General features: G+C 40.4%; 1 long non-coding RNA gene across 1 annotated transcript in view; it reads right to left on the reverse strand.

Moving 5' to 3' along the window:
* The window catches only part of LOC120410229, a 92,429-nt gene extending 84,656 nt beyond the window's left edge, over positions 1-7,773 (reverse strand). The window contains exon 1 of the long non-coding RNA XR_005602216.1: positions 7,621-7,773. This is a non-coding gene — a long non-coding RNA (uncharacterized LOC120410229). The remainder of the gene's footprint in view (positions 1-7,620) is intronic.
* Positions 7,774-8,651: the final 878 nt, after the last annotated feature.

The following is an 8,651-nucleotide window of genomic DNA, read 5'->3' on the forward strand; positions in this document are numbered from 1 at the left end:
GGGGGCATCCTCACCCATGGCAGGGGAGTTGGAACTAAATGACATTTAAGGTTCCTTCCAACCCAAAACATTCTATGATTCTATAATGACTTTTAACCTGAGACTAATTCAAACACATCCTGTTGAACACTTATGAAAGGAATAAAAAAAAACCTACACAGAAAACTCAAATGGACTGAACAGGGTGAAACTTCACACAGGTAGAGAACCTCTTTGTACAGAAGAAAGAAGCTTTTTTTTTTTTCCATGTCAGCATCCCTAAGAATCCCGTTTTAACCACAGAGCTGCATTTGGAACTTCCTTAATACATCAGCAGTGGTTAGTTACAGTGCCTAGCTAATCAGGCAGCTTCCACATATATACTTTACAGACTCATATGAAAGTCAAATCATCATTACCAAGCAAATCAATCGAAAGCCCCTTATTTTCATGCTGCTTTTTCTAACATCAAGACCAGTAGTTTTTAGCGTGCACTTTTAAAATCACTAGTTTATTTTTAAGGAAAATGCTTTTAATATAACTGGGAAAGGTGAGCTTATGGACATAGATGCACTGTACAGGCAGCTTGCTTGTTTTTTGTTCTTACTGTTTGCCAACTGAAAAAGATTGAAAATCATTTCTCTAGATATGCTTAAAATCTCAAAATATGACATAAAATCCAGGAACCAAATTTAAACCAAACAACATCTAGCTAACAGTTAGCTGTCTAACCCGCCAGGAAAGTTTATATATCCCATCCCCTTGTCAAAACTAAGTAGAAATAGGATAATAGCTTGCTAATGCAACCAGGTGAGCCAACCTTTTATCTCAAGCAGACACGGTCCATACTCAGAAAGTTCCAAACAGACTCTGCACAGAATCATTCTCCTTAAAATGTCACGAATTGCCTATTTGAACTTGAAAAGTCCCAGAGAAAAAAAAAGCAGAAAAAGAATTGAGCCAAGGCTGCAAAGCTGGGTACCCAAAACTTAGTGAGTGCCAGAATACAGGAAGACTGGACAGAACTCAGCAGGCAATGTGCCAGAGGGAACAGGAGAAAAATTAAATCAACATGATATTCTTTTTGCTAACTTGGTAGAGTCTATTAGTAACAGGGTAAGATTAGCACAAGAGATTTGCACCATCGTGAACAGAAACTCCTTGTACACTCCCTACCATCCACCTTTGTCTAGCAACCCATTAATATCAAGCAAGTATAATATGCTAGTAGGTTAAATTTGCTAATAAACCAGGATATGAACATGTTATAGCTACTTAGTATTCAGTTTGCTCTTTTATAAATGATTTGGTAGAGAATCAGGCCCTCCTCTCCCTCTCTAGCTGACTCTCATCTGATTCTAATTCAATTTCTCTGCCTATTGTTTATTTCACCGCTCCCCTGTGAAGTGTCAAATGCTGATGTTCCGTCAGCCTAGAACTGTCGTTTATATTTGTCATTCAGTCCTTGTTAAAAAATAAAACAGGACTGCGCCTGCCTTGGAGCGCTCTGCCTGGGAATTCCCTGTGGTAAAATTAGTCCATTTAGATGGAAAGTTTTGTGTCACTCCCCTGTCTAAATTGGCAGATCTGGCTCTTTTGCAAAAACCAATAAACTGTGAACCTTGATGCATCTGTCAATCAAACTCATCTTTCGTGAGCAAAGCCAGATGACAACAAAAGCTGGGCAGGCTCCTCCGATTGGTTCTTCTCATTTAGGCATATCAGGAGGCACCTGTCACTCCTCTGGCTCAGCATCACGCTCAGAGGGACTCCATTCCCAGAGAGATGAAGCCTTACTGGGGGCTGGGTTGGGGTTGGGATGGGAATGAGAAAGGGGGAGTTTACCCTTCTCACTTTCAGTACAATCTGCAGCTTGGTTCCTTCCTCATAGCTCTGGTGGGAGGCAAGGAATTGGCATCACCTTTTGTTCTGGAAATGCTTTTTTCACATCTTAAGCAAGCTCTTTGAATTTCTTAAACTGCAGGTTTTCTGGTGGCTAAAAGGATGCAGCAGGAGCAGTAAATGTGACATGCTATATCCCTGGGGCTCTGGGAACTAAGCCACAATACCACAGAGGAGAGACAGGACACATTCCAAACCCCTTTCCAAAGCTGCTGTGCCTATCTGATCACTCACTGAGGAGAAGCATAGAAGGTATTTCTACCTGTCTGCTAGGAAAGAAGGAGATTTCAAACTGTTTGCATGTCAAAGGAAGCATTTCATATAAAGGCATAAAAGAGGGAATAAAATGGCAGCAAAGATCAATAGCTCACACCACAGGACTTGAGAGGAGCTGGCGCTTAGGAGCTGATGATACCCCAGGAACAATCCGCAATGAAAGCAGAACTTCATAGGACATCTCAACTTGTCCAGTTTTCACTGGAAAATTCTGCACTCTGCTCTGTGCCCAAAAAAGGAGAGCCAATTTTTTTTTGCTTTTGCTTTCCAAAAACTGATTTACAATTGTTTTTTGTAGTGTTCTCATTTGCGTACTTGCTTTAGGTTACCATTGAACCAATCAAGAAACCTTTTCTTCCACAGAGCTGTTGCTTGATGGTGGATTTATGTTGCCTCTTAGGCACCTCATAACAAATCTCATCTCAGGTATCTGTATTTTCTCTTTCTACTTTGTTTTGCTCAGAACAGCTCTGCCATCGTATGTCACTTACACTGTTTGCAGGTACCACTGTAATTATCTTGGCAGTGCAGTAGCCAAACAGTTCTCTCAAAATCAGAATATGGTACATGACTATTTCTCACAGTTGCCTTACAAGTCTCATCAAAGTTTTCTGCTTTTGCTCCAAGAAGGATATGTGATAAAAGACTGAAATCTCAGCCTCCCTAAAACAGTTGTGAGTTCTTTTGGTTCTACCATCCAGTGTCAATTACAGGCTCAAAAATAAAAGACAAAAAGCTTAAAAACAAACTGCAGAAAAGCTCTTTATGACATTAAAGCTCGTGTAAATATTCTTACTTACTGAGTGTTTGAGACTTGCCAAACTGGGCATACAAAGCACAGATTTTCATGTGAGATGAATCTGGTAAAACACTGACTAGGTGATACTAATTAGCTTTCATATACACATTTACTGGGCTACACATATAAGGTCAAAATACAATCTGTACATCAGTGTTTGAGGTCTTGAAAAGAGTGCTGAAAGACTGCTTTTAGCAGGCAGGTTACAGGGTACTGAGTGAGTACACAAAGTAAGCATAGCCAACGGCTGCAGTCTTGGAAAGAAACGCTACAAACTGAGACTATGAGCTATCAGCTACAGATACTGAGACAATGACTGTGCATTATGTACTGTATGCAGTAAGACATCATTCCTGTCCTGACCAACCTACTTATCATTAGACAAAACTGAAAGGGAAAGTGACTCAGTCAGTGCTGCTCACCTGATCATTGACAGCAAAGGAACAACATATAACTCTAACCAGCTCTGCCAGCACACTGGATGCTCCTGCCCTTTATGCAGGTATGGATAAAAGCAAAGGGAACCATCATCAATTAGCCTAGCTAGGTTTTTTTGCAGTTTGGTTGGTTTTTTTTTTTTTAAAGATTCTTGAGAAAGTAAATGAAAGAAAAGATAATGAATCTTCAACACAGGTTCTCTACCTGCTGCATCATTTTCTGGCAGGGGAATACATTCATGTAATACATACAATGTTTAAGCAAATGAATTGGGAAACACTGTGACAAAATAGAAGAGAAACTTTATAATGCTGCATTGTGGAAATAGAGTGCTAACAGAGAGGTCACAGAAGCACACCAGTAGGCCAAAGAATGGCCATAAAGCCGTTAATTAATTTCACTGTTTTGGGAGACACTTGGCCAAGATTCCCAAAAGCAGCTCTCTAAAACGTAGCTCATACTCAAGGATCTAACCAAACACCACAAGTTTCCCAGAATCACCAACAGCCCAGCACTTTCCCCATCATGAGCACCTTTTCTTGTTGCAGAGGCACACAAAAGTGGAATTCCTCCCATGGTTTATTCCCATCCCAGGACTCTGCTTTGAAGGTTCACTGCCCAACAAGTATGAGAAACTGGCCAGTATTCTGAAGTGTACAATCTTTTGTTATTTGGTTTCACCTTTGTCAAAATATTCCAAAGGCTCAGTTTCTGCAGTTGTCACCAGCACTTCTAAAGAGTCCAAATGTGAGCTAGGTATGTAAATATGTACCGCTCAGTATTTGTACTAGAAGACTTTGAAAAGTGTTCAGACACACAGTTGAACATTATACACAGAGTTTTAGCTTTCTTGAAATTTTTTGTTAAAGATCCCTGAAAATCTATCCATCTTTTTTTTTTTCCTCTATCTATTCAGACCTTAGCTTTAATTAATTTATTTATTTTTAACTTGCTCTTCTTTGAAAATTCTGGGGTTTAGGTTGAATAGGAAAATTCTCACCGTGTTCTTCTGCCACCTAGATTATATATTCACCATTCAACTTCTTTTTAAGTTTTGGTATAAATCAGAACAAACTTAAATTATACCCTGTGCTCCAACTATTTAATTGTTCTCTCCCTTCTGCCTGTATCAGGTGATCACTCTCAGTACATTTAGATACTACTATGTGCAGCAGAAATTCCCTTGTTGCTTTGTGTTTGCACAGCAGGTAACATAGTAGGCTCCTGGCGCACTACAGAAGTCTCAAAGAACTCCCACAAAATAAACTCTCAACAGCAAAATATTTTTGGGGAAAAGCCCACAGAATACCATTGTTGTGAAACATCCAGGTGATACAGAACTTTTCTTCTCCTTGGTGGCGAATTCTCTGAAATTCCTGACTTCTGGGTCATAGCACCAGATGTGAAGTTCCCACCAAAGGAGGGGAGATATGTCGCTATCCCGAGTGCCGCAGCTTCTATGCCGTAGCACAAGGTACTGCGATCTTTCCAAAAGAATCTCCTTAGTGAAGCCGCTTGGCTGGACCAGCACACACTCACACACACGGGCACACACAAATACACAGATGGCTCCAGTAATATGAGTCAGCAGCAAAGAGGCAGGAAGGGTCTCTGTGTAAACTTCCATGGATGAAGGTTTATTGCAACTCCATCATAAAGGAGTCCAGTGACGAAGATAACAGAGAATGAAGGGTCCAGGTTTAAGTACAGGAGCAGGCAAGCACCAGTGACCAATGATCTGATGGCACTGGGGCGGTGTGCAGGCGGGACTAGGGTATGGGAGCCAATGGGGAAGCTCTGGAGGACTGGCGAGGGGCAAGGGCCAATGGGGGGAACCTGGAGTGGAGAACCTTCTAGGGCAAGGACATATAAGGTAACAAAAGGGCGGAGAGGCCAGCGGCCAACCAGGAACGCAGAACCGGGTTACATTAACATAGCAACACAAAGCATTCTGGGGGACACTTCTTTTCTCACTGTAACCTGGAGATGTCTCTGGTACTAGAGCCTGTCTCACCACAGAACTCTCTTTGTTCTTTGTAGCACAGGCTAATTGGCCACCACAGGGAGAGAGAGTGGAAATAAGACTAAAAATAACTCGAACAGTGTTTGATTCTGGGAAATTGTCACAGTCTATATCAATATCTCCAGTATTATCAAATGTACTTTTCTAGTTTTGTCTTTAAGTATGGATTGCCTGTTTTGACTTACTATTGTTTGTTTATTCGTGTGTACGTCTTCATTTCTATTTTGCTTGGATAATACAACAAAACTAAAAAAAAAAAAAATAAAAAAATAAAAAAAAAATCTTTATTTGCTCTGAGACCTGTTTGCATTCCCAAGCTGAGCCTGAGCACAGATATCATCCATTCTCTCAGAAGAGAATGAGACACCAGAACATTTGAGACCCATGGTGAAGAGTATGCAGGGAAAGGAAGATGTTTCTGTGGTCATGTCACAAGGCTGGGCCTCATCATTTTTGTGTTCCTTTCTAAGGTGACTAGAAGGCTTTTTGGAGTCTTTCCTTCTAAGTGAGTCATACATTGGCAAGGGTACTAGGTTTTTTTTGTCATCTCTGAACTACAAAGGTTTTAATTCAGGAAAATCAAAGCTTTGGTGTATCTCTTCCCTTGTACAACCACTCAGAACACAGAAAAGTTGAGTCTGGATTATTTGGTTGCTTACGCACGAACCATGAGTTTTTTGTGCAATATACATGTATCTGTGTATGCTAACAGTGAGTATCAGAGCCCACGTTAAATGGCCAACCAAAAGCCTCAGAAGGCAGCTGGAAGCTTAGACTATGGTTTATGCTCCAGAACAGTTCTTAATTTGCCAAAACAGACACTCAGTTTGAAATACCCCATGCTGCTAACAGAGGAGATACATACTGACAACAATCATACAGATGCAAGAACTTCCTTATGCTCCTTCTCTTCAGATGTAGGTATTGTGATTGCAGGTCATCTCACTTTGTCCCATTAACCCTATTTCAAAGCATAGTAAATCTATAAACCACTGATCAGCTGGTTTGCTTAGCAAAGACAGAAAATATTTTTCCTGACACTCCTTAGGCACCCAAAACTAGTGGGCAGTCTGTCTAATATGGCTTGCTCCTAAACTGATCAACCTTGAAAAAAAAAGGCAGGATTCTAGTTTTGGTTAGCAGGGCCAAAATAATAACATTTTTTTTCTACCATCTATTCCCATTATATTATATTTTTCCCCCAAAATGAGCTTTTGTCAACCTCTTATTCAAATGCTGAGCAAGTCATCTAAGATACAACCCAGACTGAAGAAGCCAAAGAGAGAAGAAAATGGTTGTTAGAAGGAGAAGAGGAGACAGTTTAAAACCAAAAGCACCAGCCATACCTCCTCCATGGAGGACTTCATGTCCCTTGAATAAACACGGTGCAAAAGAACTCCTTCATGCTGCTCTCTGGGCTGCCGAAGTAGCAGACTGCTACTCACGGAAGTTTCTGCTGTGAATGCAGGTATGACTCCAGTGTTTGAAAATACATTATATGGATAGCAACCAACTTGTACGTACAATCAATTATGGTTCTCAATTTGAGCAACAAGATTTTACCTTTTTCTGCTTTCTGTACCTTTTCTCAATCCTGCAGGATGTTCATCTACATTGTGGTTAACTCACTCAGGCTCGTTGGAGAGTTCCTATCAAGATCAGTTAATGCTGCAATATTGGTATGACAAGTTACCTGTGCTGTGCTAAAGACAGAGGTTGACTGTACAAATGTCAGTGAGAATCTGTCTGTTCTGCTCCTGACTATCTGCTTGGCCGTGAGGTCAGCCCCCTGAATTTCGTTTTACTAACCATAAATGGAGTTGGTTAAAGACAAATTGCTATGCAGACCATTGCCATCTCCTGCTTGAATCACAAGCACACCAGAAGGCACTCAGGGATCTTTATCTTTGAGCAACCACAATAATTCTTTCTTACAAGTCACACATGAATAAAACCCTCTTGTTTCTGATTAGACCATCTACAACCTTCTGTAAACCTCCATTACAGGTTAGTCACTGCATAAACGAGGCACAGCATTGTTATTGCTTCCTCCACCAAATATACAAGAATATTTATGTAGTTCTTCAAGGCTCCAGGCAGAAATTTTAGCTACACCATTCACTCAAAGATCCTTCCAAATTCAAATGCTTTTCATGTCTTCAGGAATTTTCTGTTCAGTTTAACAATTGGGACACTTTCTTACCTTTATCTGTGCTCCTCATGGTCTGTTGCTGTGCTGCTCAGGGCATTCTTTGACCTCTGCATCCCCTGGCGTCAGAAAGACTCTTAATTGGAATTCGTCAAAATGGTTCCTGAACACTCTCCAGAAGATAAGCTACAGGCTTCCTTAGCAGAACCAGACTCTGCAGGTCACAAGAACACGAGAAAAAGATGGCGATTGATTAAATTACAAAGAAGCAAATTAAAAGCTGATTAAAATTTTTCCTCAACAGTTTGTATTTTGACCAACTGAATTTGTAACCACCGGAAGTTACCAAGATTCCACAAAAGACTGGACATTTTATAAACAGAAAATAATTCAGGGTTATGAGCACTCAACAAGCATTCTGCAGATTATGTGAGCTCACAACAAACTGTAGGAGATTCCTGTGTCTGCCCATTGCACAGTTCTACCTTCCTGTAAAGAATCTGTTGAGACTACTGCTAGAGATGGTCAACCAGGCAAAACACGAGCATGTCTCACAAATCCTATACCCCTAAATCTACAGGAATACCATTAGAAGGGAGGAAACAGCTTGCAGCTGTGGCTTACATTTCTAGTCGTGAGACCTGCTGCAGGAGCTGCATATTGAATAATTTCAAGTAATTTGTCTTGCTGCTTTAGCTACCTATTATATCCTGGTTAGTTCTAAATGCAACCCTCTTGGAGCTTATTTTGGTTCATTTTGTCTCCACTGTCTTATACAGAGTTCAGTTTTGAATCATTGCCTCTTCAGGAGTTTTTTCATCTGTATTTCACAATGCAGAAAGATTTGTATTGTTTCAGGTTTTACTCTTTTCAATTTTTAGGGGTAATTTTTTAATAAAAATGTTTGTATTTCTGTCTCAAAGATTCATTGTTATCGGAGAAAATATGCCCATTTACTCCTTTAATGTGTCCTATGTCATGTTCACCTCACTGGCTCAGGACAGCCTGATCATAACCATTTTTCTCAGAAGCTTGATTTACCTTCTGTATGCACCACTGTCAGTCAGCCATCTGAAGTCAAAAGA

This window comes from Corvus cornix, chromosome 6 (assembly GCF_000738735.6).
Source record: "Corvus cornix cornix isolate S_Up_H32 chromosome 6, ASM73873v5, whole genome shotgun sequence".
Lineage (NCBI taxonomy): Eukaryota > Metazoa > Chordata > Aves > Passeriformes > Corvidae > Corvus > Corvus cornix.